This window comes from Athene noctua, chromosome 7 (genome assembly GCF_965140245.1).
Source record: "Athene noctua chromosome 7, bAthNoc1.hap1.1, whole genome shotgun sequence".
NCBI lineage: Eukaryota > Metazoa > Chordata > Aves > Strigiformes > Strigidae > Athene > Athene noctua.
Window position 1 is genome coordinate 27,105,285 of NC_134043.1, and position 26,133 is coordinate 27,131,417.

Genomic DNA, 26,133 nt, shown 5'->3' on the forward strand with positions numbered 1-26,133 from the left:
CATGCTGGGGGGACAGGTCCTGCTGCTGCCCGCGGGGCTTGCTGGTGCCATAGGGCGGAGGCAGGAGTGGGACCTGGGTGGGAGGGATGCCTCAGTCATCACTATGTCCAATGGGGGACCCCGGGGAGACTGGGCCTGACCAGAGACGTGTCCCAAGGACTCCTATGCCAGTGGTGTTATCTTCAAGGTGCAGCTGCTGTGATGATGCCCACGACTGGTCTGGGGTTCCTGCTCCTGTGGGCAGTTAACCCCCCACCTCCACCCCCTCGCAGGTAGAGTCTCCCCAGGGGGTGATGGAGGACAGACATGGCGCTCAACAGGATTCAGCTGCACTGCTCCCATGGCAGAGACCCCTGTGTTGGCTTCACAGCCGAGTCCCAGAGCGGCAGGTGAGCCTCCATCAGTCCCCGTCCCCTCTCCATGGCTGGAGAGCCTCCTTTGTGGCTGCCTCCTCCTCCTGCACCCCCTGGCCTCTGCACCGACCGTGTCTCTCCCCCATCTAGTTGGGGCCACCAGTCAGAGGCCCACTGGTGCCCCCCTAAGGGCACCTGTGTGAACACTGCGGGTCCAGGCGTCCCAGCACAGGCTCCTAAGCGATGAAGTGGCCGCCACCAGTGGGCACATCCTGGAGGAGTCAGGGTCCACCTGGAGCCAGTGGGGCAGCTGGAGCCCTCACTGTCCCAGGGCAGTGTGTGGCATTCAGATGCAGCAGGATCCTGCACAGGGGCTGAAGAGGGACAACATGGCCCTGAATGATCTGTGTCTCCTCTGCTGCCCATAATGAGTGCTGGAAACCTGTTGCAGGGCACCCAATCCCATGATGCAGCCCCTCATCAGACCTGGTGCCCAGAGTCCCGTCTCCCAGGACCCCACATCCACCAGGAGATGCCTTAGCCCTGCTACACTCAGGGGGCACCTTGCTCTCATCCCCTTGGGCTCCATCGTTGAACAAGTGCTGCTGCCAGCCCCCCAGTACCTATTCTGCTCCCCAGAGGTGCTCCCAAGTCCTTTTTGCCCTCACCTAGACTTCCAGATATTCCCCAGCATCTCCAGGACTGTCCCTATCCCTACCCTGAAATGAACTTTCAGTAAAAGCATGCACCCAGACTGTGCCAGGGCAGTTTCATCAATGGGAGGGGGAAAACTGGGGCAGAGAAGTAGAGAGCAGTTGTTGGCCCTGCCAGGACATGGGGATGCAACCCCCACTGAAGAGGGTAACTGAGAAGTCACCACTGGACCCTCTTTGAAGGGCAAAAGAACAGGAGGCTGTGGGAACTAGTGGAAAACCTGATGGGGCAGAAAGAAGTGGGGCTACTGGTGACCCTTAGTTGAGGTAGAGACCCCAGCAGTGCCCCCAGCTTGGGGCAGGGAGGAAAAACAGCCCCAAGGCCCAGGCACCACTGGGAGTTGAACCCAGGATCTCCTGTTTACTAGACAGGCGCTTTAACCAGCTGAGCCATGGCGCCCACCTACCCCACAGGTGTGGGGTGCTCCACACCCGAGGTCTGTGCCATGGCTATGGCCCCTGCTGAGCCCCTGTCCCCATCCCATGGCCACCCCGACACCAGGGTAACCCTGCGGGACCAATGGGCCTGGGAACAGGGTTGGGATGCCAGAGATGGGGGACAGTGCTGTGGTCACACAATGCTTGAAGCCTGGACAACTGTGGGGTGTCTCTGGGGGATAAAAATTGACAGCTGGGTCCCAGATGACCTCGCGCTGGCAGGGGGGAGGGGCGTGGTGGGTGGCCAAAAGAGGGCTCGTCCGGGAGTTGAACCCGGGACCTCTCGCACCCTAAGCGAGAATCATACCCCTAGACCAACGAGCCGGGGTGTGCAGTGCCTGGGCACCCCCAGGCTGTGCCGGGCACTGGGGTGCGGGGGGACACTGGGGTGCTGGGGGGCACTGGGGTGCTGGGGGCACTGGGGTGCGGGGGGCACTGGGCTGCTGGGGGCACTGGGGTGCGGGGGGGCACTGGGGTGCTGGGGGGCACTGGCTGCCCAGGGACGCCGTGCCCCAGGAGCCGCTTTCTGCGGCTGGGCCCTGCCCCCAGCCCCTGGGGAGCAGCGCGGCCTGAGGGCGGGTGTGGGGACGCACCGGCCACCCCGGACACTTCCCCACCGCACGGGACAGCGGGGGGCCCGGGGGTGCCCGCGGCGGGACGGGGTGGGGGCAGGTGTCCCCCTGGGGAGCACCTGCCTGGGCTGTGATGGCCGAGGGGTGAAGGCGTTGGACTCGAAATCCAATAGGGTCTCCCTGCGCAGGTTCGAATCCTGCTCACAGCGACGGATTTTATCTGCTGCTTATAGGAGCCGTCTGGGGGAGCAGGAGTGGGAGGCAGCTGGGGTCTACAGCCGTGCCAGCCCTGCACCCCACCTCTTCCCTGCTGCTCCCCGGAGAGTGAGGCAAAGTATGGCAGAGAGCCATGGCCCCTTGCGCTGGGGCCAGGTGAAATCTTCCCCTTTGTGGAGGGACAACCATATAGGCTGGGGACCCACAGTCATGGGGTGTCAGTTGTGGCCTTGTCTGCAGATGCTTTTACCAGTGGGACCCACACCGAGCCCAGGACTGTGAGGCAAATGGGGAGGGCTGGACCCAATGCAGGTTTGGGGTACAGTTCCACCTTCAAGGAAAAGAGAATCTGGGTCCAACTCCCAGGGGAGGTCTCCCTTTGGGCAAAGTTTGCCTAGGCTTTGTCTGGGAAGCGCAGAGTTCACCTGGGGTCAGCTGTTGGCTTTTGTCCCCTTGTCCCCCCACAATCACCACAGCTTTGGGTTGGGCATGGCGAGCAGGGCAGCTCCCTCTCTTAGGGGTCCTGACGTTGGGTGCGAGCATCCACTGCTGTCCCCCACAACCCTGGGCCAGATGTGCCTGGAGGCAGCCCCAGGACTCTTCCTGGGGGGTCCGGAGGGCTCTGCCAGTCCTGCAGCTGGCAGGGAGGGGGGTCTGGGAAGGCAAAAGCTGGAGATGCTGGGGGTTGAACCCAGGGCCTCTTACATGCAAAGCAAGCGCTCTCCCGCTGAGCTACATCCCCCTGCCCGTGGACAGGTCTGCACGCAGGGGTCCCCACTGATGCCTGTGGTCCAGTTGCCTCTGTGGCCGCTGGGGCTAGGGCACCTATGTACTGTGGCCACATCCAGACACTGCCCCAACGTCCTGGGCACAGTAAGATGGAGTTCCCTGCTCGGTCTGTGCCAGGGGCAAAAGGCAGCATCAGCCACCCTCACCAACACCCAAAATTGTGGGGCATGGATCTGGGGGTGCATGGGGGTACAGTATCCTGGCTCGTTGGTCTAGGGGTATGATTCTCGCTTCGGGTGCGAGAGGTCCCGGGTTCAACTCCCGGACGAGCCCTCCTTTTGGCCACCCACCTGCCTTGGCTGGCATGCGGGACCATGGCAGAACCAGGGCATGATGAGGACAGTAGTGCCCACCAGAGAGGGGTCGGTGACATGTCCTGGGTGGGACCCCCAAGAGCTGACTGCGCACCCTGAGGGTCTGTTTTTTGAGTCAGCACCCTGGGGGCAGAGCAGGGTGAGCAGGGGGCAGTGGGGCAGTGGTGGCGGGTGAGGGAAGTTGTGCGGGCCTCCACCCCTGCCCATGCAGAGGAGATATAATTCAGTAGGAGAATGCTTGCTTTGCATGTAAGAGACCTTGGGTTTCTTCCAAGTCCTTTCCCCCCCGACCCCAAAAGTTGTTTTTTCCCTGGTCATCTACTGGAGGATGTTTCCCTTTGGTGCCTGTGGTGAGGCTCTCAGCTGTAACTGGATTTGTTCCCAGCTATTTATGAATACCCCTAGATGTTCCCCTTTCCCAACCCTGGCAAGTGTGGGTACTGGGGCTACCAAGGCGTAGAGGGACTGTGCAGATGTCCCCACACCAGGCTGGGGGACAGTTTCCCCCCAGGGGCAGACTGCAGGGCAGAGCCAGGCGGTCAGTGGTCCACACGGACGCACCGCGGGCTGTGATGGCCGAGGGGTGAAGGCGTTGGACTTGAAATCCAATAGGGTTTCCCTGCGCAGGTTCGAATCCTGCTCACAGCGACAGATTTTACCCACGGCGGGATGGGGTGTGGGGTCAAAACGCAGCCCCCGCCCGCAGGAACCCCACAGCTGGAGAGTGAAGGCAGCTTGCTGCCCTTCTACTGTGCTGGGTCTGAGTCCCAGGGGAGCCTGTCTTTTGGGCATGGAAAGGGTGACCTGCCCTGCACAGGGGGGACAGGCAGCTCCCTCAGCCACATCTCCTCTGCTGGGATGGTGCCACCACTGCCAAACCATGGCCGGGCTCATCCTCTCCTGGGTGGAGACGGGAGGGCAGGGGAGGATGGCAGAGTGTGGCACTGCTGCTACCACATCCCCTATAGGCAGCTGTGCCTGGCACATGGGGAATCCTCCCCTGATTTGGGGATGCCTTCCAGAAGTACAAGTGGAGTTTATCACCAGTGCCCTGTGGAGGTGGTGGGTATCAGGGAGGCAAAAAAAAAAAAAAAAAAGAATGGAGATGCTGGGGATTGAACCCAGGGCCTCTTACATGCGAAGCAAGCGCTCTCCCACTGAGCTACATCCCCTTCACTCATAGTTGCTAGCACCTGAGGTTCCTGTTGAGCACCCTAGTCCTCTTGGTCCTGTGGCTTTTAGAGTCAGTGGCCATGTCCAGGTTCCAGCCCTGCAGACAGGGCAGAGCAAGGGGGACCCTCCAGCTATGAATGTCCACTGGGGCCAAAACCAGCTTGCACAGGTCCCATCCCACACCAACCAGTTCCCTGTGTACTGAAGCACAAGCAGGGGGTCCTACCCCTCTGTAGAACACAGGCTTGTTGGTCTAGGGGTATGATTCTTGCTTTGAGTGCGAGAGGTCCCAAATGCAACTCCCAGACAAACCCTACTTTGGGGCACTCACTGTCCTTGGCTACCGTGTGTGGCCCCAGCCCGTGGTGGGACGAGGGCTGGGGTGATGTGAGGGCACTGGTGCCTGATGCAGTGGGGATAGGCAGAGTGTTTGGAGGGGGCATGTCCCCACGGACAGGATGGAGCCCCTTAGAAGCAACAGTTGGGACGATGGAGTGTCTGGTTTTGGTGTCAGGGCCCTGGGGGCAGTGCAGGGTGAGGAAGGGGCAGTGAGGCAGCAGTGAGGGGAATTGCTCAGACCCCAGCCCTGTCCATAGAGAGAGGATGTACCTCAGTGAGAGAGCGCTTGCTTTGCATGTAAGAGGCCCTGGGTTCAGCCCCCAGCATCTCCAGCTTTTGCCTCTCCAGTCCCCCTCCTCCCTGTCAGCTGCAATGCTGGCAGATCCGCTCAAAGCCACTAGAAATTCTTTGGGGCTGCCTGCTGGCACTGGTGTCCTGGGAATGCTTACTAGCACCCACAGGCTGCAGGGAAATGCCTGTGGACATCTCTCTCCCCTGCCTGGGCACTGCAGGTTGTGTCCTTTGTCTATGGGGGCTCAGGGTGTCTTGGTGTGAATTTTGGTGGTGGTAGGAGGAGGGTGGTGGGTGGCCAAAAGGAGGGCTCGTCCGGGAGTTGAACCCGGGACCTCTCGCACCCTAAGCGAGAATCATACCCCTAGACCAACGAGCCAGGCACTGGGGTGCACTGGGGTGCGGGAGGCACTGGGGTGCTGGGGGGCACTGGGGTGCTGGGGGGCACTGGCTGCCCAGGGACGCCGTGCCCCAGGAGCCGCTTTCTGCGGCTGGGCCCTGCCCCCAGCCCCTGGGGAGCAGCGCGGCCTGAGGGCGGGTGTGGGGACGCACCGGCCACCCCGGACACTTCCCCACTGCACGGGACAGCGGGGGCAGCGAGGACAGCCTGGGACAGGGGGAGCCGCAGGTGCACAGGCCAGGTTGGACACAGGACCCCTCCAACATGTTCCAGGTTTTGCACCCTGGCATAGGTAGGGAAGTGGCATTTCCCTGAGATGCTGAGTGGAGTCCTTTGCATCGCCTTGTGCCTTGTCCCTGGGGGAGCTGGTGTCCAGAGAGCAGACAGGAAAGAGAGGGCAGCACCCACCTGTGCTGGGCATGGCTTGGCATGTGTGGTGCCTGGGGCCATGGGACTGTGGGGGACAGGAGCTGGGCTGGGTCCCCTCTGCGTACCCCATCATGTTGGTCTAGGGGTATAATTCTTGCTTAGGGTGTGAGAGGTCCTGGGTCAAACTCCCAGACAAGCCCTCCTTGTGAGCACCCACCCCCCTCCTCCCACCACCACCACAACTCACCCCAAGAGACACCCTGAGCCCCGTGGGCAAGGGACACAACTTGTCCCCACACCCCTCAGTGCCCAGGCAGAGGACAGAAAGGGCCACAGGCATTTCCCTGCAGGCCGTGGGTGCCAAGAAGAATTCCCAGGACACACCTGTGCCTGCAGGCAGCCCCAGAGATTTTCTAAGGGCTGTCGGGGGCTCTGCCAGCCCCACAGCCAGCGGGGAGGGGCGTCTGGGATAGCAAAAGCTGGAGATGCTGGGGGTTGAACCCAGGGCCTCTTACATGCAAAGCAAGCGCTCTCCCGCTGAGCTACATCCCCCTGAAACAGCCTCTCACCTGCCTTTCTCATCACTCCCACTAAAGACCTGGCACTTCACCAACCTCCTGCAGATGCTCACCCTGCCCTTCAGGGCTTTATGGACACTGCCTGGCCCGCCGGGGCCATGGGGCCGCTGACGCACCTCTCACTGCCACCATGACACGGGGACACAACGCGCACACGCTCTTCTGCAACAGGCCCCCACGCACGCCTGAACCACTGCGGAGCTGCTTGCCACACCACACACGATACAGCATCCCCCGCTGCCCTGACAGACCCTTCCCCGCACACATGGCGACCACACCGCCTGTGCCTGACCTCTGCCTCTCAACACGGCACCCCGGCTGGCACCTCGCTCACCACACGGCCGGCACCTGCCCAACAGAGGGGACGCGGCTCACCTGGGGAAGACGCCCGTCCCCCCATGTGCCCCGCAGCGTCGCCCCATCTGGGACACATCTGTCCCCACAGAGCCTCTGCCCGACACTGCTGCCCAAAAGGAGGGTTCGTCGGCGCCTTAGACCGGGGACCTCTCGCACCCTAAGTGAGAATGGTGCCCCTAGATCAAGGAGATGGGATGCGCAGAGGGGACCCAGCCCAGACCCTGACCCCGCACCCCAGTGCCCCCAGCACCCCAGTGCCCCCCGCACCCCAGTGCCCGGCACAGCATGGGGGTGCCGGGCCACTGCACACCCCGGCTCGTTGGTCTAGGGGTATGATTCTCGCTTAGGGTGCGAGAGGTCCCGGGTTCAACTCCCGGACGAGCCCTCTTTTGGCCACCCACTGCCCCGTGCAGCCCCTGTGGGCACACACGGGGTGACACCCCAGCTGGGCTGCTCTGCCCAGGGCCGTGGTGCCAACGGTGATGGCGCTTCCAGACGGGCTTCCCTCAGCGTCTCGCCTGCCCGCCCTGGCACAGCTACTGGCAGCCCCTGACCAGTGGCCTCATCCAGAAAATCAGGCCACTGCTCTACCCTGGAGACATCCCCCTCCCCGTCCTGGCCTCGTTGGCACCTGTGGGCACCGGAGGGATGCCCAGGGCCTGCAAAGCTCCATGGTCAGCAGCTGCGGGGGGCTGGGGAAGGAAGCAGTGGCAGGGATTTTCTGGGAGTGGTGACAAAGCCAGATGAGAGTGGGACATCTGCTTTGGGTGATGCCCCATGGAGGAAGAGGCTGCTGGGTGATGCTGCAAAGCACCAGCCATGTCAACCTTGGCAAGAGCCAGGGAGGTGGTTTTGAGGAGAAAAAGCCCTGGAAACGGTGAGACTTGGAGATGCTGGGCACCAATGTCCCGTGGCCACCTCCAGCTGCTGGATCCACTGATGAGGGATGGCAAGAGGGACCCCCCTGCTCGCAGAGTGTGCCAAGAGTCACACACCCCCTCAGCTGCCCCATGAGACCCCAAAACTGCATGGAGCACAGGGGCTGGGGGCAAAAGGGAGTGCAGCACCCTGGCTCGTTGGTCTAGGGGCATGATTCTCGCTTTGGGTGCGAGAGGTCCCGGGTTCAACTCCCGGACGAGCCCTCCCTTTTGGGCACCCCCCCTTCCCCTGCAGTGCCCGCAACTGCGGCACAACTGGAGCATGTGAAGGGCAGCAGTGTCCAGCACAGAGGGGGCAGTGCCACGGCCTGCCTGGCTGAGTCCCCCTGGCAGGAGGGACGCCCAAGATCTGCCACTGAGTGCCCCGAGCGTCTGTTTTTGGTCTCAGGGCCCTGGAACGCAGCAAGGTGGGCACTTGGGAAGTGCTGGGGGATTCCGGGGATTTTCCCAGGCCCCCCACCCCTGCCCATGCAGAGGGGATGTAGCTCAGTGGGAGAGCACTTGCTTTGCATGTAAGAGGCCCTGGGTTCAACCCCCAGCATCTCCACTTTTTCTCTCCCCACACCCCTTCTCCCTGACAGCTGTGAGCTGGCAGAGGCCTTTAAACAACCCCTTAGGAAATCTCGGCGTCTGCTTGCAGGCACTGCTCTCCTGGGGATGCTTCTTGGCACCTGCAGCCTGCACACAATGCCAAAGGCCCTTTCCCTCCCCTGCCAGGGCACTGCAGGGTGTGGGGGCACCTTGTGTCCCTTCCCTGCAGGGCTCAGGCTGTCTCTTGTGATGAGTTCTGGTGGTAGCAGCTGTGTGGGAGGTGGGTGGTCAGTGTCCAAAAGGAGGGCTCGTCTGGGAGTTGGACCTGGGACCCCTTGCACCCTAAGTGCTAATTATACCCTTAGGCCAACAAGATGGGGTGTGCGGGAGGGACCCAGCCCAGCTCCTGTCTCCCACAGCTCCGGGCTCTGCACAGGCCAAGCCGTGCACAGCGCAGGTGGAGGGAGCCCCAGGGCGCTGCCCTCTCCCTCCCGACATCGGACAAGGCATAGGGCCATGATGGAGAGCCATGTGCCAGCTCAGCAACATGGTCCACACCCCAGTCCCCTTAATGGCCCTTTCCTCACCTCTCTTAGGTGTGGAAAACCTGAAAACTCTAGGGGAATCTAACCTGTGCCCCTTCTTCTTTGAGGCCATCGCTGCTCCAAGTTGGGGCATTTCTGGGGACTCAGCCATAGAGCCCGTTTCCTGACGCAGGAGCTATCACCCACAGCAGCTGGGCCTCCCAGCACGGATACCGGCGCGGTGGGTAAAATCCGTCGCTGTGAGCAGGATTCGAACCTGCGCAGGGAGACCCTATTGGATTTCGAGTCCAACGCCTTCACCCCTCGGCCATCACAGCCCAGGCGGGTGCTCCCCAGGGGGACACCTGCCCCCACCCCGTCCCGCCGCGGGCACCCCCGGGCCCCCCGCTGTCCCGTGCGGTGGGGAAGTGTCCGGGGTGGCCGGTGCGTCCCCACACCCGCCCTCAGGCCGCGCTGCTCCCCAGGGGCTGGGGGCAGGGCCTAGCCGCAGAAAGCGGCTCCTGGGGCACGGCGTCCCTGGGCAGCCAGTGCCCCCCAGCACCCCAGTGCCCCCCCGCACCCCAGTGTCCCCCCGCACCACAATGTCCCCCAGCACCTCAGTGCCCCCAGCACCCCAGTGCCCCCCGCACCCCAGTGTCCCCCCGCACCACAGTGTCCCCCCGCACCCCAGTGCCCCCAGCACCCCAGTGTCCCCCCGCACCCCAGTGCCCGGCACAGCCTGGGGGTGCCGGGCCACTGCACACCCCGGCTCGTTGGTCTAGGGGTATGATTCTCGCTTAGGGTGCGAGAGGTCCCGGGTTCAACTCCCGGACGAGCCCTCCTTTTGGCCACCCACCTTCCCCACTGTTGTCTGGGACCATGGCTTTACTGGGACAGGGCGAGGGTGCAGTGTCCAGCAGAGGGGTCCGTGCCAGGTCCTGTCTCCCCGTGGGACCTCGTAGATGCTTCCCCATGGGCAGGATGAACCCCCAAGTGTTGATAGTGTGTACCCCAAGGGTCTGATTCTGGGGTCAGGGCCCTGGGAACAGAGCAGGGTGAGCAGTGGAGAAGTGGTGGGGGTTGAGGGGATTTTCCCAGGCCCTTGGGCAGGGGGATGTAGCTCAGTGGGAGAGCGCTTGCTTTGCATGTAAGAGGCCCTGGGTTCAACCCCCAGCATCTCCATGCCTTTTTTCAGGGAGTGCCCAGAAGGGGGTCTTGTCAGGGAGTTGAACCTGGACCTGGTCCTGTGCTAGGGACATCTGCTGTGTAGGGTCCTCTTTGGCAGCTGGGACGGCTGGAGGGTACTGCAGAGCTGTGTTGCATCCTCCGTGTTTCAGCCTTCCTGCTGGGTCTCTGGGGCTGAGCAGGCTTAGTCCCACTCCCAAGACCCCTTCCCAGTGTTGGAGCCCATCTGAGCTGGGCCAGGAGGAGGCAAATGTGGCTGAGTAAGCACAGGTGTCACCAACACCTGCCGTGCTGGGGAGCTGCTCACAGCCCCTCTCTCCCTCAGTGTGTCTCACACACCTCTCAAGAAACTGGAGACTTTAGGGGTGCCTGAGTCCTTAGAGGCTGCACTGAGATTGTCTGCGTTGGCCTTTGGCACTCATCGGTAAGTTGGGCAGGTGAGTGATGTCCTGGGGACCCCTGGGATGCTGGGGGGAGTTGAGCAGCCAGAGAGAGAGACCCAAGGCAGAGGCAGTGGCCTCAGGGCAGTGCAGGGGCTGGGGCAGCTGGCAGGGCTCTGACAGGGAAAGAGGAGGGGGTAGCAAGTTCCTGCAGGGGCTGGGACCCCAAAACCCAGCTGATGGTGGTAGGGGATGTGTTGGGCTCCCTGCGCCAGGGGACTGGATCAGAACTGGGGCTGCTCTCTGACAGATAGAAAGGCTTTGGGGGTGGGGTACATCAGACCTGGGGCAGCAGTGTGGGGCATGGGGAGGGGGTGTGTGGCTGCAGGTGGGCAGAGGGTCAGGTGTGTTGGGGGGGCACCCCATGTCTGCCAGGTAGGTGGGCGCCATGGCTCAGCTGGTTAGAGCACCTGTCTAGTAAACAGGAGAATCTGGGTTCGACTCCCAGTGGTGCCTGGGCCTGGCGGCTGTTTTTCTTCCCTGCCCCAAGCTTGGGGGCACCTCTGGGGTCTCTGCCCTGCCCCACCCCCAAACAGTGGAGCCCCCACCCCTCTGTCCCAGGGAACCCCCACCCTGTAGGGGAGGAGTGTTTCCCTCTGCTTCAGCCTCTCCCCTGGGAGCTCACAATGAAGAGATGAACCAAACTATTTCTAGACCCCAGGGGATTTGGGAAATAAAGTGGTACATCCAATGCTGGCTGGAGCCCCACTATCTTCCCCATTTATTTGCACAGATGGTGCTGAATCATGCAGAAAAACCCTCTGGACACACATTAGGGTGGGGTGTGTGCGGTTGGGGGTGGTGGAGACCTGCAGCAAGTAACAAGGTCCTGGGGCACACACTTTTACGACAAAAATAAATGCCACGTTGCCCTCTGCCATCCTCTGAACACAGGCAGAGAAGGGACCATGGTGGGGGGCAAATGAATTGCTAGCACTTGGTTGCTGCCCTGTGACAGGGAGATGGGCAGTGGGCTGCCACGGCCAGGCAGATGAGCTACCAGGGCTCTGCCTGCCCAGCCTGGTTCTCCAGGGGACACTCTAGACAACCAGCCACAGATTTGCGGCCTTTGGTCAAAAAAAGAAAAAAATCCCCAGAAAAGCAGCTACAACAGGGGACGAGGTGGCCGAGTGGTGAAGGCGATGGACTGCTAATCCATTGTGCTTTGCACGCGTGGGTTCAAATCCCACCCTCGTCGGGGCTGTGGGGATCCCCCACCCAGATAGGGGTGAAGCTTTTCATGCATCACCCAGTGTGGGTAGCTTCCTTCTGCTTCTTTTTTGTTCTGCCATGTCAAATACCTGTCTGCCCCTGGGTTTCTGCTCGCACTTGTTGAACCTGCTCCCAGTTGCTCAGGGAGCTGGGTTGTCCTTCAGTGCAATGTGCCAGGCCCCATGTTCCCATGCAGGAGTAGGGTACAGACCCTCTCCATTTCTTGAGCCCTCCTGCCAGCTCACTAAGTCTTTCTCCAGGAGGTAAATCACCAAACCATGGCCAGAGAACGTCAGCCACAGGCTGGCTGGGCAGTGATGTGGGCACATCCCAAGCCTGTGCTCTACTTTATTTCCTTCTGCTTTCTGTCAGCCAATTTATTCCTTTCTGGGCATCCCTATCATGCTGATGGGAGCCAAAAGCCATCCCTGGACAAAGCTGTGTCTTGCTGAGCCATCACCACATCCTAGAGCTTCTTTTTCTGAGGATGGCATAGCTGCTGCGTGCTGGCAAGCTCCCTCCTGTGTCTGCAGCAGTGCTGGCTGTGAAAGTTGCTGGGGAACAAAGAGGGCAAGCTACTGCAAGATGAAGAGAAAAGAGGTAAAAAATAAACCTCACCTGCTGGGTATTTAACTGCTGAAATTCCAGCGATCTTGCAGAGAGGGAAGCCTTGCATTCCTCAGAGCGTGTCTGTGCTTCGACGCAGCTGGGGAAACGTGTTGTGCCAGCCTTGCAGGTGCCTTACCCACTCCCACCCCTTCTTTCCGCAAATGAGGATGTGGCCAGGCAGTGCCGTGCCTTGGAGGCAAGGCGAGGATGCTCAGGCTGCCCACACTGCAAGCCCTGCATTGGCTTTTTGACCTTCCCTGGGGCTACGTTTCCTTCTCATGCCTTGGGGAGGTGCTCCTGGGGACAGCTGGGAGCTTCTTCCCTCTGTCAGCCTCTCCCAAGCCAGAAACAGTGATCAGGCTGCAGTGAAACACTGGTCTCATCCTGTCCCGCTGCTGTGAGACACTACAGTACTGGCTTGGCTGCTTTCGGTGCACGGGGGTTACAGCCCCTGAGAAACCATAACTCACAGCTGGATGTGGTGAAATGGGAAGGGGTGGTGGGCGCAGGCTCCTCCTCAAGTGGTGGTATATGGCATGGGGGCGCTGCTGCAGCAGGATGGGACTGGGGGGCTTGCCAGGCAGAGGCAGACAGGAGAGGGGACATGCTGACTCCCTTGGGACACCCTTCAACCCTGCTGAGCTTTGTCCACCCTGGCATATGTGTCCCTCTGCCCTGGTGTGTAGTGATGAGGCCTCCTCGGGGGAATGTGCCAGCCTCAGTGGCGCTGTGGAGCATCAGCCCACCCGGGGACCTGGCAATTACAGGGGACGTGTGGTGAGATGAAACCAGATCATCTGCAGCCCCAGGGTGGCACACGGCAGCCAGGGCCCAGCTCTCCACAGTGGCACCGGCTGGGCTCTGCTCCCTGGGATGTACACAGTGGCCCTGGAGTACACCGAGCCTGCCCTGGCAAGGACACAGGCAGCCAAGGATGCTCCGTGGCTGTGTGGAGGGGCAGCTGCCCCAGTGGGTCTGTCTGTGGCAGGACGCTGCCTCCTGGCACTGGTGTGTCCCACTCGCACTCAGCCGCCTCAGAGCAGTCCCCACATGTCCCACTGCTGGCAGGTCAGCTGTGGCCCTGGGTGAGCATGCTGGATGCAGGTGTCCCTTGGAGATGGGATGCAGTGGGTCTGTTGCTGCTCCAAAATGTGCCTTTGGCTTTCAGGTGAAGTTCTGGGGCAGGGGCCAGCTTCTACCCTACAGCTGGTCCCAGAGACATCTAATTCTTGGGTTGTTGGAAATCAAAATGTAAAGTGGTGAAAAGGGTGTTGCAGAGTGCTGCTGGGGCTGGTGATGAGAAGGGAAACAGTGAGTATTGGTCCTGGGATGTGTTTCTTCTCATGTCCTTATCTGCAGGGGGAAGATGGCCACACATCCTGGATCCATTGCAAAAGTTAAGAAAATGGGTCTGCCATGTTTGGTTTGGTGAAGTTTTCTCATTTTTGTGGTTCCTCCAGAGAAAGTCGTGTGTCAAGCAGAAAGCCATAATTCCCTGGAACAAACAGGAGCTTGGAACAAACAGTCCTTGTCTGTCTTCCAGATAACTGCATTTCCAGGAAGAGCTCTTTCACCTCTGGTTTTCCTATGTTTTAATCTCATTCATTACACAAATCTGATTATTTTAACTTCCTGACACATAACATTTTTTTCCCCTTCTTCAGGCAAAGGTCTTGTTCAGTATACAGATCCACTCACATTCAGCAACATGCCCTCTCTAAGTACTCCCGTGCATTTATTTCAAACACCACTGCATCTGTGGATATCTTCTGGGACACTTAAACTGGGTTGAAAAACACGCAGTGAGGCTGCAAATCAGAGATCCCAGCCTGGGTCTGGCAGCCTGGAAAGGAGTGCTTCAGGAAGGGCTGTTTTCCCTGGGATCATGGGACTGCACAGGGGTGCACACAAAAAAAAGAGAGATGGAAGATGATTAGTGAAGTGGAAGAAACCCTGACCGGCAAAAGAAAGGTTCAATTCTTAGGCTGTGGGTCGAAGGTGCACCTGTGGCATCATTTTCTCATTCAAGAGTGGTGCAAAATGCAGCAAAGTAAAGCTTAAAAAAAAGCCTCATCTCCTCCTGCTCACCAAATTGCTGTTTAGGAGGTTGTGATGAACCACAGCCTCCTGACTTACTCCAGCAGGCTGCATGGTGGCTTCTGTCTGAAGCATGTGTACTCTGCTGCACCTCAAAAAAGCTGATTTCCTCTTTCACCATCCAGAATGATGTTAAAAATAGCTGGGCTTGACTCCAGTGTCACTGAAAGGCCTATTTGCCCTGGCAGGCAGGGCAGGGAGGAGTAATTAGGGACAATTCAGTGCTATCAACCATGGCTCTGCAAGGCCAGATCACCCTAGGAACTAAAATGACCCCCAAAACCCTACAAGGTGTGTCTTTAACAGTGATGCTGACAACCTCCAGCTCCACACATGCATAGTACATGTGCCCCAGTGCTGTCATGGTTTATTCCAGGGCAGAAGATGTTTGTGCCTTCATCTGGGCTCTGCTGGCATAAAATGAAAAGCCTTCTTCAAACCTTCCTTGCCCCTAGAGCCTGATGGCTCATTCCCCTGCTTGGGACCACGCCAGTGACTCCCTCTCCCCAATGTGCAGGTGATTCATGTTTAAGTGCAGGTCAGGACTTTTGCTACTCCCCGGCTGTTTAGCAGCTAACAGGCTTTCAGCAGAGCAATCCGGTGTCATGCTGCAGCCTGTAATTAAAAATGTCTTGATGATGTCACTCCATCACAAGAAAGCATAGCTGTGAACTTCTGGCTCACCACTGTTAGCATATCCAAAGATCAGAATGGAAAGGCTCTTGGCCTCAGAAATTAGCTCACTGCACAAAATTAGTCAGTTTTGGTGTGTGTCATCTTCAGGGGTGGACTCCAGAGCCCATGATTACTTTGCTTTTAAAATTTGATGTGTCTTCCAAGCAGAATTCATACCCCAGGCATGAGGAATAGTAACAAAAAAAGGCAAAAGGCTCAAAGTGGATCCAAAAGCATTAACAATTTGCTCATGCCAGGATAGCTCAAGTCCCTGTGTGTCTGTCTGTAGTACATGGACATCTGGGGCAGGAGAAATGCCCTCTGGCATTTTTCTTCCAGCCATGTGTGGTCCCCCAGCACCTTCACCCCTGCAGCCCCCTGGTTTTCCTGCCATCGATGAGGTAAATGCATGTTTTTCTTGTGTTCAGCCTATGTCCCCGAGCTCACCTCAGGTGCACTGGGGAGCTGAGTTGGTTGTGCTCGAACGAAGGTGGGGAGCAATGCACCAGGGGATGTGCCTGCCCTAAATTCTGCTGAAACACCATCCTGCCTGGTGGCATAAGACCAAAACTGTACTTTGGCCTTAGGAAGCAAGGTAATTAATGCCTGTAGCCCAAATCATTTCAATCTTACTCAGTATTAAATGGAAGCAAAACATGACAGATGAAAGAGGGAACTGTTTAATCAGCCGGGGGAGCTTTCCAGGAGAAAACTGTTGGTTGTTGGGAAGTTTCAGGCGGAAGGTATGCACCCTCTCCCCTGGGGCATGGGGCACACTATAAAACCCCATGTGACACCCGGCCCCACCACCTGCTCCCAGCTGCTGCCGTTGCCTCTGCCTGGGTAAGTCGAGACAGGCTCCATCTCCTCCTCACTGAGCTGTTGCTTTTGCTGATGCCTTGTGCCCAGTCCTCCGCAAGAGTTCAAGGTTTGTTACCTGCCTCCCTCCCGCCAGTGGAGGGTGCTGGGGAAGGGTGTATTTCTGCTTCAAAATGAGGAGTGCGAGGGGTTGCGGGATGCAGGGCTTGCAGGATCTGTAACCACATCGCAGGGTGCATCCTGGATGGCTTTTCTTGTTGAAGGAAAAAACAACCTACCCAGGTTGCAGGGATAGATATGTCCCTGTTTATGGAAGGGCATCAGAAGTCTCTTATATTTTGGGATGGGATAGCTCAGCTCACATGAAGTCCAGCTTGCTCACATCATATTGATTTATGTGGGTTTTGCTACAACCAGATGCATCTCAGTAAGCATTTTGCTTGCTGAAGGCTTGCTGTCAGCTTGAAGGCAGGCAGTGTGCAGGAGGGGGTCTGTTCTCAGTGCTCTCAGTCTGGTGCCTCAAGCTTCCCCAGGCGTGCAGTCCAAACCAAACTCCTCACTTTCTCCTGAGCAGGTTATGGGGTGAGGAAAGGGAGAAGTTGGCTCCTGCCAATTTGGAAAGCCTTCCTTCAGCGTTCCTAAACCATCCAAACTCACCCTCTAGCTAGTTTTCCCACACCTCTTATTACGGGAGCCGCTGAATGAGGGCTCAGCAGAGATGGACCAGCCTCTGCCTTACATTTATGCCCTGGCTCTGGCTTTCAGGTGTACGTCCTCGCCGTGCGATGTCCTGCTACGACCTGTGCCTGCCCTCCTCCTGTGGTCCCCGGCCGCTGGCCACCAGCTGCAACCAGCCCTGCTTCCGCCGCTGCGGGGACTCCACTGCCGTCATCCAGCCGCCCACCGTCGTGGTCACCCTTCCTGGGCCCATCCTCAGCTCCTACCCGCAAAATACGACAGTGGGGTCCACGGCATCAGCAGCGGTTGGGAGCTACCTCCGGTGCTGCGGGGTCCCCGTGGCCTCTGGTGGTACCCGGGGGCTGGGGAAGGCAGGACTGCTCTGCCTGGGCAGCGGGCTGTAGGGGTGTCCCTGGCCACCTGGGGAAGGACAAACGAAGCACAGGACCAAGACTGGGGAAGAGGACTAAGGAAATGCCCACGGGTTTCCCAGCTGGGGGGGGCACCTGCAGCCCCCCCAGAAGGAAAAGAGCTATGTGAGCATGTCACTTGAGACCGTGCCTCTGTATACCTTTATCTCACTAAAGCCTTACTTTATATTCCCACGTAGGTGTCACACCCTGCAGTGCTACACAACATTTGCTGCTGGCTGGGCAAAAATGCTTATAGGGGGCTGTAGACAGAAGATGATAGTCATGGGGCAGTGGGGCAGAAGAACACCTTGTAGGGATCGGCTTGTCCTGGAGTGGGTTTTATCCATTTCTTTATCTAGCGCTGGAAATGCACTTTTCATACTCTGAACTGGTTTGTTCTCCTTCTCCTTCTCATTAAAGTCATGCTACATCATAGCCTGAGTCTTCTGGTGTTCCTTGTGCCTCTGGTCTGGAGGGGTAACCTGCTCTGGAGGCCACTTGTTGCTGGAGGAGGGAGGTTTATTTTTCATCTGAAATGGGAGTTTCTGCTGCTCAGCTCCACACTGTACTGACATAAGTGTGTGGTTTGCTGTGACCAGCCTGAAGGCAATTTTCTCAGCCTGGAAACCTCTCCTGCTGCCCTATAACAAGTGCCATCTTAGGGATGACTTCCCACAGGAGCAGACTTGTTGCCTATTCCCTCAAGGAGTTGGGAGCACTAAGGTTTGACATTTCCAAATGGCATTTACCCTGCCTTTTGAAGCAATTTTTTTTGAGTGAGCTAAGGACGATGGATGTGGGGTCAAGGAAAAAAAGCAGAAGTGGCCTTCTTTTGAGATGCTTCTTTGGATGGTCATCCTATGCCCAACTCATCCAATGTTTTATGCGTGACAATTAAAAGTAAAAAAATCCTAAGATATATCAGGGCTGCCTCAAGCATTAGGCTTTTATTCTTAATCTTTACAACAGCATGTGGCAAAAGGGGCCTTATACGAATAAATATGTACTGACTCAAACCCAGATAGCCCAGGTGCCAGTGAGGCATGTGGTGTGCCTACATATGGCTGTATCTCCTAAGGAAGCAGCAGAAACATTTTGTTCTGTGCTGCCACCTGCACACCTAGACATGCCTATGTACAGGCATGACTGCAACATTTGCCTTGAGCAAGTCCTGTGAATAACATGAGCTGAATATACCCGTGTCCCTTTGCTAGCTCCGTGTAACAGCTCAGGGAACGCCATCTCACCCTGCATGCAGGTGCACCTTGTCCTGCAGCCCATGTCCGTAGTAGCATCCCCGGCCCCCTCAGAGAAAGAGGGGTGCCTGTGATGCGAAATGTGATCCAGGGTTACCCAGGCTTCCTCTGGACACAGACATTTGGAAGCCCAAATTTGCTGAGACCTGTAACTGAGCACTGATGGATCAGAGGTGTCATGGGGAGAGGCATCCTAACATTTCTCAGAGACTCCAAGCCTGAGGACACTCAGACCTGTGGTAATGCCATCAGAACAGATATAGAAACATAATAACGATGACATGAAGAAGCAACTATAATTTAGCTGTGTACTCCAGATATACAGGCAAGAGCAACAGCTGGACCAGCACGCAGCAGGGAGCTTTGCTATGTTGCTGGGTAAAGATCCCTGCAGGTCCTGTGCTTGTGAGCTGGTCAGTTAGAGGAGCACAAGGATAACCCCATTCCCATCCCCAGCCACAGCACAGTGAGCTTCATACTGAGCTCTTCCCAAAGACTTCAGTTGAACACATTAAAGAATCAGAGAATAATTGTTTTACAGGGAGGGGATGCAGGTGTTTCTGGAAAAAGATGTCAGGCATTGAGTAAAGCCACGTATCATCAAGCAGAACCTTTTCAGCTGATGAAAGGAGGAATGAGACTCCTACATGGGTATTGTTTAAATCCTCTCTCATACCTTATGCATTTTGGTAGTGTGACGATTTGCATAAAGCTAATGAGTGTTTATAATGAAGGATTATGCTGAGCTTGAGTCTTCAAAAGCCTTTAACCAAGCTCAACCGGTTTTATTGCTCAGGAGATCTTCACGGAGGTGCTCCTAATTTGGAGAATATTTATGTGGCAACTGCTCAGCAGTCAGAGCACCAGAAGAGAGGTGTGGCTTCACATCCTTCTTCCAAGGACTGCTCAGATATTTTTATCCCAGCTCCAGAAATTGCCTGTGGAGTTAGGATGCAAAATTCTCCTGAACACTGCAATGAGGAAAAGCATTGGATTTCCAGCAAAAGATAAATAGATAATAAAGATTAGAAAGCTGTAGGCATCTGGAGCTTGTGCAACCATCTTCCATCAGTCCTTTGCATAGGACAGTCAGGATGGAACCAGAGGAAAGAATAATGACATTTTTTATGGCTGTTTGCTGAACAACTCCACTGGTGAGGTTATACAGATTTTTTTTCCCCCCCTGAAGATCCAGTGTCTTAAAGGAGACTAAAATCCATGGAGTCCTTGATTTGACTTGAAAATTGCGATGCCTTAGTGCAGACAGAGTCGGGAAATTGAGGATCTCAGTGCTGCAGGGCTCCCTGTCCTAAAGGACCTGGCACCCTGTCTCCCATGGGTGCTGTGACACCTGTCTGGGAGCAGTGCTGTCTTGGCTCCCAGTTCAAGAGTTGTTCTGAATTCACTCCACCATGTATCCCCCCAGCCAGTGCTTGCCCAGGGCAGGACCCCACAGACCTGCTGATCAGGCCCTAAAATACAGGTTCCTCCAAAGACAGTGCAGCCAAAGGCCCTGGTGAGAAACAGAGAACTGCATGCCAAGACTGAGATGAAAAATAATGCTTAGTGGCTGGAAGGATGCACATGGAGGGAAATATCTGGGTCCCGGTGTTTGGTCCCAGCATTGCGTACTTATGGTTTTCAAAAACAGCAACAGCAGCAGCATTTCTCAGAAAAGCCTGGAGCATAGCCCTTTGGCCATGCCTGCACCTGTTGAGTTTCATGTCTTCTGCTCATCTCCCATCTTCTCTCACCTGCTCTTGTCCTTAGAGGAAAGCTTCTCCCTGCTGTCTCTCAGCATCCTCCTCTGGCAGCAGCCGCTGCTTTCTGGAGTCCCTTATTCCCCTTCATTTTCTTTCTTCTGTCCCTTGCTTTAGTGAAGCCAGCTGCACCAGCAGAAATTACAGTGCACAAATCAACAGGGCCTGGCAAAGTGATGGTGGTAGCTCCTCATTGCAGGGTCACATCTAAGGGGGTGTTGATCTCCTCTTTGGGGTGTCTGTAACCATGGGGACACCTCAGCCTGCACCACCACATGTGGCAAAGGGACTTGCTCATGTTTCTCTGCATTTGCCTATTTGGGGAAGCCAACAGAAGCAGCCAGTGACCATTTTGTATGGTGGTGGGTAATTTTCCCCTCCTGGGGATGGAGGAGGTGGGGAGGAAGGATGAAGTCGTGGTTTGATTTGGAATGATGGAACAATGGAAAAGCATAGAGAGTTGTCATGGAAAAGGGAGGACTGGTTGGAGTAGCAAGTGGGTGGGACCATCAGGAGTGAATGTGTGGGACAGCATGGGGCTAGGGATGGAGGGATTGACTGAATGATTGTTGGGTCAGCAAGATCCCAGCACATCAATCTGTGGCTTCTCTGTACATCCAGATGAGAAGACAAAAATCCTTGTGACTCACAGCAGTGGGATGGGATGGAGAGACAGATCCACTGCTTGTGCCTTCGCTGGGTTGCAGCACCTGGGCACCAACCTGAGGGCAACACCAGGAGGGTGAGATGGCATCCACAGATAGCGTCCGTCATTCTCCTAGCTGGGGCAAGCACTCCTGGCCAGAGCACTTGGGTGGGGACATGTGTCCCTGGAGCCAGCCAGGTGGAGGGACAGAGCCCCTGGAGCTGGGAGCCCACAGGCATGGCAGACTGAGATGGCACTTGTTTGTCAATTAAAATCTCCTTCCTCACACACTAAAGCCTGCAACAAAATTTCCCACCAAAGCAGAGAAGACGCCTGCTCTTAGGCTTTAGGAAGGGGAGAGAAACTGGTTACATGGCCAGGATAAGAGGGAGGAGAGGGCACCACTGAGAGGACATCCCACCCTATGCACCCATGGACTGACTGCAGGGCAGGGGCTTGCCACTCTTTCTTGGGGTGCCCTCCCTGCCATGCAAGCGCCCTGTGCCAGCCTGGGGAGCCAGACAGGCAATGGCTCCTGAAAAGGCTCTGGCTCTTCCCCAGGGCTGGAAATCCCATAAAGCAGGAAAATAACAGGCTGCTCACATGTGTGAGTCATGGTGGAAGAAGCATGCAAATCAAAGGGCACTGGCATCCCTGTCTTGCCCTCCTGGTGCTGCCCGTGGGAGCGAGGCACACAAGACTCGCACCCCAGCAAACCCACAGCCCTGTTGGCTCCGCCAGAGCCGTGCTTCATCCTGAGCTGAAATCATCTCAGACACTACCTCTCCCAGCTGTCTTATATCTCATTCTCCTCTGAGCCTCTTCCCCTGGGGAGGGCAGACCTCAGGGAGAGACAGGGATGAGTGCAAAGAAAGCAGAGCCTGAATCCCAATGGTTTACAAGGTCCCAGGAGTGAAATACTTGTGGATTCGTGTTTAAAACTGAAGAATTGTTCAATTAAATATTCTAAGGCTGTCGATTCACATTTGCTGAGAATTAGATGTCTGCACATTCCCTGAAGAGGACCAGGGTGATCTGGTTATTGCTGCATATGGTGGCTGGTGTTAGCACTGGATACATGGGGCTGAAGGAGCTGGGCAGCCATGGAGGGTTATATGACCTGGATGTCATGGGGGTGCAGTGCTTCCCCGGCCTGTGATTTGCAGGGCGGGGGAGAAGAGTGAGGTTTGCCTGCACTGCCTATAGCTGATCCATCCTCTAGGTTCCCTGAGGTCAGCTCATGGGGTTTGAATGTGCCCCAAGGAGGGAACCCTTGCTCTGGCACAGCATGCAATGTGATATAATCAGCATCACAGACTTGCTGTGGGCAGGCTGTCTGAAAATCAACTGTTCCCCCTGTTCCCCCTGTCACAGTCCTGCGTGGAGGGGGTCCCTACCAGCTGCAGTAACTCAGCTTCCCAACCCGGCACAGCTACAGGCAGCCCTCGGGGACTGTGTCCAGAAAAAATTCCACTGTCCTGCCCTAGAGTTGTCTTCCCAGTCCTGCCCCTCATGGCACCCATGGGAGACCTGGCACCAGCACTATGCTGACCCCCATGGTTGGCAGCTCCCGAGGGCTGGGAAAAAAGGATGGCTGAGGGAATTTGCTAGTAATCTGGCACTCACAGCTCCTGTCCCTTGTCCGAAAGCCACACTGGCACCTGTGGGGCAGGGGAGAGGGAGATCGCTAGCCCTGGGATCACATGAAGTGGGTCTCTGAGGGGTGGCAGTGGGAGAAGGGAGCACCCAGGAGCCATCACCCTCTGCCCAAGGCCATGGGTAGATGGAGCACAGGGGCCAAGGGCAGGGGAGATAGTTCTGCCCTGGCTCGTTGGTCTAGGGGTATGATTCTCGCTTCGGGTGCGAGAGGTCCCGGGTTCAACTCCCGGACGAGCCCTCCTTTTGGCCACCCACCCACCTTCCCTGGTGGCATGTAGGGCTGTGATTAGGGCAGCAGTGCCTGGCACAGTGGGGTCATCCCACATTCTGCGTGGGCACAACCTGACTGGGCAGGGTGGACTCCCAAGAACTGTCATTGAGGTCCTCCTGGTGCAGGGGGATGTAGCTCAGCGGGAGAGCGCTTGCTTTGCATGTAAGAGGCCCTGGGTTCAACCCCCAGCATCTCCAGCTTTTGCCTCCCCAGAATCTACCCTCCATGCTGTCTGAGGGACTGGCAGAGCACCCCAGACCCCTAGAAAAGCTCTGGGGGGTTCCTGTAGACATGGCTGACCTGGGTATGCTTCCCATCACCCACAGCCTGCAGGTGTGTTTGGGGAAAAACACAGCCCAGGTACACCCCTGGCCCCAAAATTTGGGGGTGGGACAGAGAGGATGGGGGTGCAAAAAGCAAGTAGCACCTGGACTTGTTTGGCCTAGGGGTATGATTCAGGCTTAGTCTGCGAGAGGTCCTGGGTTCAGCTCCTGGACAAGCTCTCCTTTAGGGACAACCCCTCCTTTGGGGACTGCATCCCTGCTCCTCTCGGTAGACCCCGTGGAGGAAGGTCAGCCATGGCATCCCTCAAAAGCCTGCAAATGGCAATCTGAGGGATGGCCATAGGGTTTCTCTTTCAGCAGACCCTGGTTTTAGCAAGCTTGGATGCTGTTGCTGCGGTGTAAGGGACAGTCCTTGGATTGGCATCTCCAGGAAAGGGGATGTAGCTCAGTGGGAGAGCGCTTGCTTCGCATGTAAGAGGCCCTGGGTTCAACCCCCAGCATCTCCAGCTTTTGTTGCCCTGAAAAGGTCCATAGGAAATATCCCCTTTCTTGCCGCATGGCACATCGCTGAAGCTGATCTCTCTCTCTCACTGGCTTTTACTCCCACTTGCTCCCTGGAATCCTGGTGGCTATTTTCTTTCCCAGTCGTCTGTCTCTGCACTCAGGCTTAGCTGCCCACTGGAGATACAGTGGCAGCAGGGGCCATCACCAGCAGTCCCCACTGCCCCTTCCCCACCCAGGGGGGCGTGAGCCTCTCTCTGCTCATGGGGCTGCACGGGGCAGTGGGTGCCTAAAAGAGGGCTCGTCCGGGAGTTGAATCCGGGACCTCTCGCACCCTAAGCGAGAATCATACCCCTAGACCAACGAGCCGGGTGTGCCCTGGCTGGGCACCCTCAGGCTGTGGGGGGGGCACTGGGGTGCTGGGGGGGGTGCTGGGGGGCACTGGGGTACGGGGGGCACTGGGGTGCTGGGGACACTGGGGTGCTGGGGGGCACTGGGGTGCTGGGGGCACTGGCTGCCCAGGGATGCCGTGCCCCAGGAGCCACTTTCTGCGGCTGGGCCCTGCCCCCAGCCCCTGGGGAGCAGCGCGGCCTGAGGGCGGGTGTGGGGACGCACCGGCCACCTCGGACACTTCCCCACTGCACGGGACAGCGGGGGCAGCGAGGACAGCCTGGGACAGGGGGAGCCGCAGGTGCACAGGGAACCCCACAATACCCCAGGCTGGGGCTGTGATGGCCTCAAAGAAGAAGGGGCACAGGATCCCCTGGGGTTTTCCAGGTCTTGCAGAGCCAGAAGAGATGTGGAAACATTAAGGGGACTGGGGTGTGGACCATGTTGCTGAGCTGGCACATGGCTCTCCATCATGGCCCTATGCCTTGTCCGATGTCGGGAGGGAGAGGGCAGCGCCCTGGGGCTCCCTCCACCTGCGCTGTGCACGGCTTGGCCTGTGCAGAGCCCGGAGCTGTGGGAGACAGGAGCTGGGCTGGGTCCCTCCCGCACACCCCATCTTGTTGGCCTAAGGGTATAATTAGCACTTAGGGTGCAAGGGGTCCCAGGTCCAACTCCCAGACGAGCCCTCCTTTTGGACACTGACCACCCACCTCCCACACAGCTGCTACCACCAGAACTCATCACAAGAGACAGCCTGAGCCCTGCAGGGAAGGGACACAAGGTGCCCCCACACCCTGCAGTGCCCTGGCAGGGGAGGGAAAGGGCCTTTGGCATTGTGTGCAGGCTGCAGGTGCCAAGAAGCATCCCCAGGAGAGCAGTGCCTGCAAGCAGACGCCGAGATTTCCTAAGGGGTTGTTTAAAGGCCTCTGCCAGCTCACAGCTGTCAGGGAGAAGGGGTGTGGGGAGAGAAAAAGTGGAGATGCTGGGGGTTGAACCCAGGGCCTCTTACATGCAAAGCAAGTGCTCTCCCACTGAGCTACATCCCCTCTGCATGGGCAGGGGTGGGGGGCCTGGGAAAATCCCCGGAATCCCCCAGCACTTCCCAAGTGCCCACCTTGCTGCGTTCCAGGGCCCTGAGACCAAAAACAGACGCTCGGGGCACTCAGTGGCAGATCTTGGGCGTCCCTCCTGCCAGGGGGACTCAGCCAGGCAGGCCGTGGCACTGCCCCCTCTGTGCTGGACACTGCTGCCCTTCACATGCTCCAGTTGTGCCGCAGTTGCGGGCACTGCAGGGGAAGGGGGGGTGCCCAAAAGGGAGGGCTCGTCCGGGAGTTGAACCCGGGACCTCTCGCACCCAAAGCGAGAATCATGCCCCTAGACCAACGAGCCAGGGTGCTGCACTCCCTTTTGCCCCCAGCCCCTGTGCTCCATGCAGTTTTGGGGTCTCATGGGGCAGCTGAGGGGGTGTGTGACTCTTGGCACACTCTGCGAGCAGGGGGGTCCCTCTTGCCATCCCTCATCAGTGGATCCAGCAGCTGGAGGTGGCCACGGGACATTGGTGCCCAGCATCTCCAAGTCTCACCGTTTCCAGGGCTTTTTCTCCTCAAAACCACCTCCCTGGCTCTTGCCAAGGTTGACATGGCTGGTGCTTTGCAGCATCACCCAGCAGCCTCTTCCTCCATGGGGCATCACCCAAAGCAGATGTCCCACTCTCATCTGGCTTTGTCACCACTCCCAGAAAATCCCTGCCACTGCTTCCTTCCCCAGCCCCCCGCAGCTGCTGACCATGGAGCTTTGCAGGCCCTGGGCATCCCTCCGGTGCCCACAGGTGCCAACGAGGCCAGGACGGGGAGGGGGATGTCTCCAGGGTAGAGCAGTGGCCTGATTTTCTGGATGAGGCCACTGGTCAGGGGCTGCCAGTAGCTGTGCCAGGGCGGGCAGGCGAGACGCTGAGGGAAGCCCGTCTGGAAGCGCCATCACCGTTGGCACCACGGCCCTGGGCAGAGCAGCCCAGCTGGGGTGTCACCCCGTGTGTGCCCACAGGGGCTGCACGGGGCAGTGGGTGGCCAAAAGAGGGCTCGTCCGGGAGTTGAACCCGGGACCTCTCGCACCCTAAGCGAGAATCATACCCCTAGACCAACGAGCCGGGGTGTGCAGTGGCCCGGCACCCCCATGCTGTGCCGGGCACTGGGGTGCGGGGGGCACTGGGGTGCTGGGGGCACTGGGGTGCGGGGTCAGGGTCTGGGCTGGGTCCCCTCTGCGCATCCCATCTCCTTGATCTAGGGGCACCATTCCCACTTAGGGTGCGAGAGGTCCCCGGTCTAAGGCGCCGACGAACCCTCC

General features: G+C 57.9%; 24 non-coding genes and 1 pseudogene across 24 annotated transcripts; 14 read left to right on the forward strand and 11 right to left on the reverse strand.

The window, feature by feature from the left end:
- The first annotated feature begins 1 nt into the window (after window position 1).
- On the forward strand, window positions 2-781 carry LOC141962254 (vitelline membrane outer layer protein 1 homolog; annotated as a pseudogene).
- Window positions 782-1,392: 611 nt separating this feature from the next.
- TRNAT-AGU (transfer RNA threonine (anticodon AGU)) lies at window positions 1,393-1,466 on the reverse strand. Its single transcript has one exon. It is a non-coding gene; the product is annotated as a tRNA-Thr (tRNA).
- Window positions 1,467-1,756: 290 nt separating this feature from the next.
- Window positions 1,757-1,828, reverse strand: TRNAP-AGG (transfer RNA proline (anticodon AGG)). The gene has a single exon. It is a non-coding gene; the product is annotated as a tRNA-Pro (tRNA).
- Window positions 1,829-2,203: 375 nt separating this feature from the next.
- On the forward strand, window positions 2,204-2,285 carry TRNAS-CGA (transfer RNA serine (anticodon CGA)). Its single transcript has one exon. It is a non-coding gene; the product is annotated as a tRNA-Ser (tRNA).
- Window positions 2,286-2,962: 677 nt separating this feature from the next.
- TRNAA-UGC (transfer RNA alanine (anticodon UGC)) lies at window positions 2,963-3,034 on the reverse strand. The gene has a single exon. It is a non-coding gene; the product is annotated as a tRNA-Ala (tRNA).
- Window positions 3,035-3,282: 248 nt separating this feature from the next.
- Window positions 3,283-3,354, forward strand: TRNAP-CGG (transfer RNA proline (anticodon CGG)). The gene has a single exon. It is a non-coding gene; the product is annotated as a tRNA-Pro (tRNA).
- A 607-nt stretch (window positions 3,355-3,961) lies between these two features.
- On the forward strand, window positions 3,962-4,043 carry TRNAS-UGA (transfer RNA serine (anticodon UGA)). Its single transcript has one exon. It is a non-coding gene; the product is annotated as a tRNA-Ser (tRNA).
- A 452-nt stretch (window positions 4,044-4,495) lies between these two features.
- On the reverse strand, window positions 4,496-4,567 carry TRNAA-CGC (transfer RNA alanine (anticodon CGC)). The gene has a single exon. It is a non-coding gene; the product is annotated as a tRNA-Ala (tRNA).
- A 938-nt stretch (window positions 4,568-5,505) lies between these two features.
- TRNAP-AGG (transfer RNA proline (anticodon AGG)) lies at window positions 5,506-5,577 on the reverse strand. The gene has a single exon. It is a non-coding gene; the product is annotated as a tRNA-Pro (tRNA).
- Window positions 5,578-6,447: 870 nt separating this feature from the next.
- TRNAA-UGC (transfer RNA alanine (anticodon UGC)) lies at window positions 6,448-6,519 on the reverse strand. The gene has a single exon. It is a non-coding gene; the product is annotated as a tRNA-Ala (tRNA).
- A 696-nt stretch (window positions 6,520-7,215) lies between these two features.
- On the forward strand, window positions 7,216-7,287 carry TRNAP-AGG (transfer RNA proline (anticodon AGG)). The gene has a single exon. It is a non-coding gene; the product is annotated as a tRNA-Pro (tRNA).
- Window positions 7,288-7,972: 685 nt separating this feature from the next.
- TRNAP-UGG (transfer RNA proline (anticodon UGG)) lies at window positions 7,973-8,044 on the forward strand. Its single transcript has one exon. It is a non-coding gene; the product is annotated as a tRNA-Pro (tRNA).
- A 271-nt stretch (window positions 8,045-8,315) lies between these two features.
- On the forward strand, window positions 8,316-8,387 carry TRNAA-UGC (transfer RNA alanine (anticodon UGC)). The gene has a single exon. It is a non-coding gene; the product is annotated as a tRNA-Ala (tRNA).
- Window positions 8,388-9,151: 764 nt separating this feature from the next.
- Window positions 9,152-9,233, reverse strand: TRNAS-CGA (transfer RNA serine (anticodon CGA)). The gene has a single exon. It is a non-coding gene; the product is annotated as a tRNA-Ser (tRNA).
- A 429-nt stretch (window positions 9,234-9,662) lies between these two features.
- TRNAP-AGG (transfer RNA proline (anticodon AGG)) lies at window positions 9,663-9,734 on the forward strand. The gene has a single exon. It is a non-coding gene; the product is annotated as a tRNA-Pro (tRNA).
- A 271-nt stretch (window positions 9,735-10,005) lies between these two features.
- TRNAA-UGC (transfer RNA alanine (anticodon UGC)) lies at window positions 10,006-10,077 on the forward strand. Its single transcript has one exon. It is a non-coding gene; the product is annotated as a tRNA-Ala (tRNA).
- Window positions 10,078-10,902: 825 nt separating this feature from the next.
- TRNAT-AGU (transfer RNA threonine (anticodon AGU)) lies at window positions 10,903-10,976 on the forward strand. The gene has a single exon. It is a non-coding gene; the product is annotated as a tRNA-Thr (tRNA).
- Window positions 10,977-11,636: 660 nt separating this feature from the next.
- TRNAS-GCU (transfer RNA serine (anticodon GCU)) lies at window positions 11,637-11,718 on the forward strand. The gene has a single exon. It is a non-coding gene; the product is annotated as a tRNA-Ser (tRNA).
- A 10,792-nt stretch (window positions 11,719-22,510) lies between these two features.
- On the forward strand, window positions 22,511-22,582 carry TRNAP-CGG (transfer RNA proline (anticodon CGG)). Its single transcript has one exon. It is a non-coding gene; the product is annotated as a tRNA-Pro (tRNA).
- Window positions 22,583-22,740: 158 nt separating this feature from the next.
- TRNAA-UGC (transfer RNA alanine (anticodon UGC)) lies at window positions 22,741-22,812 on the forward strand. The gene has a single exon. It is a non-coding gene; the product is annotated as a tRNA-Ala (tRNA).
- A 521-nt stretch (window positions 22,813-23,333) lies between these two features.
- TRNAA-CGC (transfer RNA alanine (anticodon CGC)) lies at window positions 23,334-23,405 on the forward strand. The gene has a single exon. It is a non-coding gene; the product is annotated as a tRNA-Ala (tRNA).
- Window positions 23,406-23,697: 292 nt separating this feature from the next.
- TRNAP-AGG (transfer RNA proline (anticodon AGG)) lies at window positions 23,698-23,769 on the reverse strand. The gene has a single exon. It is a non-coding gene; the product is annotated as a tRNA-Pro (tRNA).
- A 995-nt stretch (window positions 23,770-24,764) lies between these two features.
- On the reverse strand, window positions 24,765-24,836 carry TRNAA-UGC (transfer RNA alanine (anticodon UGC)). The gene has a single exon. It is a non-coding gene; the product is annotated as a tRNA-Ala (tRNA).
- Window positions 24,837-25,107: 271 nt separating this feature from the next.
- Window positions 25,108-25,179, reverse strand: TRNAP-UGG (transfer RNA proline (anticodon UGG)). Its single transcript has one exon. It is a non-coding gene; the product is annotated as a tRNA-Pro (tRNA).
- A 685-nt stretch (window positions 25,180-25,864) lies between these two features.
- Window positions 25,865-25,936, reverse strand: TRNAP-AGG (transfer RNA proline (anticodon AGG)). Its single transcript has one exon. It is a non-coding gene; the product is annotated as a tRNA-Pro (tRNA).
- Window positions 25,937-26,133: the final 197 nt, after the last annotated feature.